Here is a 6597-nt window from a genome sequence, read left to right on the forward strand (position 1 = left end):
CCATTAAATATTTGTCAACTGGAGGAGTGGGGCCATCCCATCCATCCCCCAGCCTCTGCGTGCAGCAGCCTCCATTACTCACCCATTTCTGTGTACTCCAACCCTCCTAATGTCCGGGAAGTTCTGGCTGAAGTCTGCCCTCCATTCACCCTGCGCTAGCCTTACCCCTGCCCCTACGTGGTAGGGAGCATCAGGCTAGGGGTGCGGGTGATATTTATAAGGACCCATAGCAGTGTTTCTGCAGCCCTCTCATTTCCCAACGTGGAGGAGAAAATCACTGCTGTAAATTTCCCCAGCAGCGCCCCGCCCGCTCCTCCTCCCAGATTCCAGCCCCTTAGCTCATGATTTACAGAGGGAGAGAAGCAGGAGCCCTGGAGCTGCCTTGCAGGATGGAAGTGAGCCCCTGCAGCCCGAACAGAGGGATGTCCTCAACGCAGGCCTGGGGCAGGCACCCCGGCACCCACCAACACCCCACACAGGCATGGCTCCCCTGCTGCCCACTGGGGCCCGCAGTCACCTTGTCCACCCGGCTCCCTGGGGAGCCAGGAAGGATAACATTCCACAGAGGCTCAATCCACAGCCACTCTTCCTGACCTCTAGCTTGCCGCCTGTCCAATGGGGCTTTTGGGGGATCACTCTGAAATGGGGAGGGCTTCAGCTAGAGCCCCGCTAGAGTTGAGGAGAAAAACACAGCATTATTTCTTTTTCATTCACTCAAAGTCAAAGCCTAGACTGCACAGAAAGGAAGCTGTGGAGTATCTGAGGGGAATGAGCCTGAGCCTCACCTCACTGGGTGATGATGGGGAAAAGAGTACCAGCCCAAAGGTCTGGATTCTAGTCCCTGCTTTGCCAGTAGCTCCCATGTTCCTTTGGGTAGCCGTTTGTGGACATCAGTTCTGTGAAATGGGGACCCGGGTTAGGTGAGGGTGGGGAGCCTGAAGGGCACCCCTCATGGCCTTGCATCCTGGAGTCTACCCCACGTCCTGAGATAGCAATCACTGCTCTGGCTCCCCAAGCCACACCCCCACCCCCAAGTCATGTTATGCTGCCCACTCCTGCTCCCCCATTCTGGGGGAATCTGAGAGTGAAGCTGCCATCCTGGACCTATTCGGAAGGTAGAGAGGATGGCAGCTGCTGTTTATGCATCCCCCTCACACACACCCCCGCCCCCGGCTGTCACCAAGGCAAAGGACCCCCTCTCACCTTAGCCTAAGGGCACAGGTTCTTGGAAGCCCCCACCAGGAGGACATCTCCTTCTGGCTCCTTCTCAAAGTCATCCAGAGGCTGAAGTCACCATCTAGGGCTCCTTGTGCCCACCTCCCATCCCAGCAGGGCTGTCCCAACCAGGCTGTAGCAGGAATTAGGGAGCTGGGAGCTTCTGAAAGGTCTGGGTTGCGAAACTCCTCTGCCCATGCCCAGCAGCGGGTGGACACTTGGGAAGTCCCCTATATTGAGGCCCCAGGGGTCAGGAGGAGGAGGGGCAACCATTGCGGTTCCCACAAATGCTCAGGGGACTGAACACAGTGCCTGGCTCTGTCAGCGGTATCTCATGTCTAACCAACACAGCCATCCCAAGAATTCCCAACTTACAGAGAAGGAAATGAAGTTCAAATGGGTTGAACTGCGTGGCCAATGTAAGGGGCCGAGGACAGATTCAAATACCAGGAGGCTGGCAAGAAGCCCGAGTTTCACCCGCCACCCTGAGCATTAGAGGGTGTAACATGTCTGTGCTCTTCACCTTGTGGGAAACCGAGGCCCAGAGACAGGAGAAAATCCCTCAAGGCCACACAGAAAGAGAAAAGCAATCTCGATGCTCAAACTGGGTCTTCTAAGGGCCAACCCTGAGCTCCAGTCCATATTCAGCCAGCTTGGTGAGCCCCAGGGCACAGCGCCCCCCCATCCCCCACCATTCCTCAGTGCCCTCTACCTCTCCTTGGGAGAGAAGCTGGGTCTCCTCAATGTGAGTGCTGCTCCGGGGCTGTTGGTCAGTGGTCTATAAGCGCTTCCTAAATTCCCATGCCTCTTATGATCAAAAACTAAATCTGTAGCTTTTATTTTTATATCTGCCTGTGTTCTGAGGTATCCGTTTTGTCCACCTGGAATTCAGCTCAGCTTTTGGTCAAACAGTTTGCCTGCCCTGAGACCTCATAGGGGAAGCCGGGGACCTGCCTGCCCAGAGAATGGTTTGCCTCTGGATACTGGAAAACAGGATCTAAACCCAGTTGAGTCAAGCTCTGAGTAGCTCTTTGTCTGCAAATATATTTTTTTTCAAGGCTTAAACTCCCCCAGGGCAGGGTCTGTGTTTTTCCATCAGACTCAGGATTCCCAAGGTAGAGCTATGTCTCTCCCATGTGACTGGGGGTGCACCCAGGATAGGAACTGTGTCTCCCCCATCAGATGGAGGGCCTTCCCAAGCCAGAACTCCCTCATCAGACTGGATATTCCCAAAGACAACAATATGTCTCCCCCATCAGACTAGCTACTCCCTGAGGCTAACGCTGTCTCCCCATCAGACTGAATAGTGTCTGTATCCCTCTCGCCAGTCTCCATCCTGGGCACAGCCAAATCTACACCACTTGGCACAACAGGGCTGGCTCTCCCAGAATGAAGTTTTGGATGACTGTCCTTCCCACTCCAACCCCAGAGCCAAGCCAGAGAGGCCACTGCGAGGGGGCACTGGAGGCCTGTCCCAGGCCAGCAGAGCCCAGCCAGGCCCACAGGCTCCTCTCCCTGCCTGCCACTCCCACTGGGCAGCCCGGCGCCCCCTGACCCCATGGCCTTCCATCATGGGAGATCTATAACATTTACAATCCCAAAACAAAAGGCCCCGAGAGCAGAGGACAGAATTCATCTTCCCAGCTGACAAGCCCCGTTAATTAACGACTTGGAAATCGATGACGAGAAGGGACAGGCGGCAAATGACACCTCATCGTGGCCAGGAGGAGGGTGGAAATGTCCGGGGACTGGTGGATACGCACCGCAGGGCTGGCCAGGCGCCTGGGAGAGCCACTGCACCCATCTGTCACTGTCACTTCAAATGCGGTTGATTACCCCCCAGCCCAGAAATTCTCATTTCCCACTGCAGCAGACCCCCCCACCAAGAAAAGGGTGATATGTACCCAAAGAGCAAAGGGAAAGTAATCATGGAGCACCCCCCACGTGCCGGGCATTGTGCTATACGCTCTTGATTCATTCTAACTTCTTCCTGCAGCTGGGAGAAGTAGGTTTTCATATTCCCATTTTAGGGATGGGAGCATTGAGGTCTGGATGAAAGTTGACATCAGGCTGGGGCTGTGTTTTAAAATGTCTGTTACAGATTGGGGGTGCCTGGGTGGCTGACTTCGGCTCAGGTCATGATCTCGCAGTTTGTGAGTTCGAGTCCCACATCGGGCAGCTCAGAGCCTGGAGCCTGCTTCATATTCTGTGTCTCCCTCTCTCTCTGCCCCTCCCCTGCTCATGCTCTGTCAGTCTCTCAAAAATAAATAAATGTTAAAAAATTTTTTAAATAAAATAAAATGTCCGTTACAGGTTGATGAGACCTGCTCTTGGATCTAAAGATGGAATTCAGAGAAAAGAGCTCTAGATTTGAGAATGAAAGCTCTGAAAGTGAGACCCACCTCCAACCCCACTAACTGTGCAACACAAGTTACTTAATTTCTCTGTGCCTCAGTTTCCTTATCTGTAACAAAGGGAGACTAAACCCTACCTACTGTCAAAAGGAGCTAAGGAAGCCCTAAGGCTGGATAAGGGCTCAGATATTATTTTCTATCACCAGGCCTGGTGATCAGCCCCAAGCAAATCTGGGGCTTGATAGACATGGGATGAAATGGTAGGGAGCACTGGGAGGGCTGTGCCAGAGTAGGGAAGGCTGGGGGTGAGGGGTGGAGGCTAGCCATCAAAGATGTGAGGACAACCAGAAACTGGCCCGCTTGTGCCCGCCTGTGAGGATTTGAATCTTGGTGTAAGAAGGACATAATAAAAGCATTCACATTGTGGGGATGCTGTGATGTTGAGACAAATTATATACGTAAAGAGCTTAGCATATACAGTGGGGCATACAGTTTGGCATATATCTTAGCGTATGTGCTCAGTAAATGTTAGAAAGCATTGGTGTTCTCTGATTCCCTCTTCCTCCCCCAAACAAATGCTGATTGAGTCGTGGTGCAGTGGGAGAAAATAAAGCAAGTGGAGCACCTGTCTGACCCAGCGCTGCATGCTGAGGGCCCTGGGGGAGGGGGCATGGATCCGGTTGTTGGAGATGGTCCCTGAAAATAGGCCTAACCCAACACACACCTTCTGCTGTGAGGAGTTCAGTGTTGGAAACACGGATGGAGTTCTTTGGGAACCCAGGGGAGGAGGAGTTCTGCCCACAGGAGATGCTGTCTGACCACAGTGGGACATGGAAGGAAGGGGACTCAGGCCAGAGGGAGAGAGTCCAGCCCAGTGCTGGCACATACCTTTTCCTTTCAGAGGTGGCTGGGAACTGTAGGAGTCCCTAGTGAGTGGGGGCTTATGAGGGTAGAGAGCCTGAAGGGGCCGGGTCCTAGAATGTCAACCACACTAGGGAGTTTAGAGCCTCAGCTTCTTTATCTATAAAATTGGGTCAGATTCCAAAGAAGATATACAAATGGAAAATAAGCATATGAAAAGATATTCAATATCATTAGTCATTAGGGAAATGGAGATACCATTTTGCCCTAGTAAGATGGTTATAATTTAAAATAAACCCAAAATAAATGTTGTCAAAGATGACTGACACCTTCATGCATTGCTGGTGGGAACATAAAATGGTACAAATTGTGGAAAATAGTATGGAGGTTCTTCAAAAAGTTAAACATAGGGGCACCTAGTGGTCAAGGTGGCTGAGCCTCTGACTCCTGAATTCCACTCAGGTCCTGATCCCAGTGTTGTGGGATCCAGCCCCGTGTGGGGCTCTGCACTGGGTATGGAGCCTGCTTAATATTCTCTCTCTCTCTCTCTCTCTCTCTCCCTCTCTCTCTCTCTCTCTCCTTCTCTCTCCCCCCTCTCTGCCCCTCCCACCACACTCCATCCTACCCCCAGCATGTGCATGCGATTTCTCTCTCTCTCAAAAAAAAATTAAACATAAAATTACCATATGACCCAGCAATTCCACTCCTAGGTATAGTCCCCAAAGAAGTAAAACCAGGGACTCAAACAGAAACTCACATGCCAATGTTCACTGCAGCATTATTTACACTAGCTAAAAAATGGAAACAACTCAAGAGTTCGCCAACAGATGATTGGATAAACACAATGTGGGATGTACATGCAACAGAATATTATTCAGCCATAGCAAGAAATGAAGCTCTGATTCATGCTACAACACGGATGAGTCTTGAAGACATTAGGCTGAGTGAAAGAAGTCAGTCACAAAAGGATAACTATTGTTCAGTTTCACTTATATGAAATATGTAGGAGAGGCAAATGCATAGAGACAGGAAGCAGAGCACAGGTGACTGAGGGCTGCAGAGAGTGGAAAATGGGAAGTTATTGCTTAATGGGTGCATGGTTTCTGCTTGGGGTGATGCAGAAGTTTTGGAAATAGTAGTGATGGTTGTGCAACATTGTGACTTTAATGCCACTGACTTGTGCACTTAAAAAATGGTTACAATGGCAGATTTTATGCTGTATATGTTTTGCCACAATTTTTAAAACATTTTTAAATGTTCTTTATTCATTTTTGAGAGACAGAGAGAAACAGCACGAGCAGGGGAGGGTCAGAGAGACAGGGAGATACAGAATCTGAAGACAGGCTCTAGGCTCTGAGCTAGCTGCCAGCACAGAGCCCAACTCAGGGCTCGAATTCATGAATTGTGAGATCATGATCTGAGCTGAAGTTGTACGCTCAACCGACTGAGCCACCCAGGTGCCCCACCATTATTTTTTTTTAACTTTTAAAAAATCCAACTGGAAAACAAGTCCGGCCAAGTACCTCTTTGGGCAAGAATTCTGCTTTAAAGGTCTTTTGGGGACTGCTCTAAGACCATGGGAGCCCTGCACTGGGTGGAGCCTCTGAATTACGGTGGGAGAACAAACTGTACTCCCTACTCTCCTTCTTTCCAGCTGCCCCCAAGTCCCCCCACCCCCTCTCCCAGCCCAAGGCATGGGGGAAAGCTGGCTCAGACTGGACCAGCCTGGGCTGCCTTCGAGAGCAGATGGCCTCACTCTTCTCAACTCCTTCCTCTCTCCCCATCCCAACCCCCTTAAAGATGAGACCTTTCCAGAATATGCCATCTCACTGGAGCTATAAATGTCAAATTTAAATTCATACTTTGTACCACCTTTGATTTCAAAGCGGATTACACCTCAGTGGTGAAAGGCGGCCACAGCACAGGGCCTGAGCAGGCCTCCTGGGCCTCTGCTGGGCCCTGAAGCATTGTTAACTGCTTCCAATTCATTAGGTCTAATCCTAGTGGCGCTGAGTAAGGGGCCCTGGGCCACACTCGGCACTTGGGACCATATGTGCCCATTGTATCACTCATCCGCTAATCCAGCACCCGTTGTGGGTACCAGCCTACTGGAAAGGGGCCATGGCCACCTCAGTGAGGGGGCACCCAGGAGCTGGGTCAGCTCTAA

This window comes from Suricata suricatta, chromosome 17 (assembly GCF_006229205.1).
Source record: "Suricata suricatta isolate VVHF042 chromosome 17, meerkat_22Aug2017_6uvM2_HiC, whole genome shotgun sequence".
Taxonomy (NCBI): domain Eukaryota; kingdom Metazoa; phylum Chordata; class Mammalia; order Carnivora; family Herpestidae; genus Suricata; species Suricata suricatta.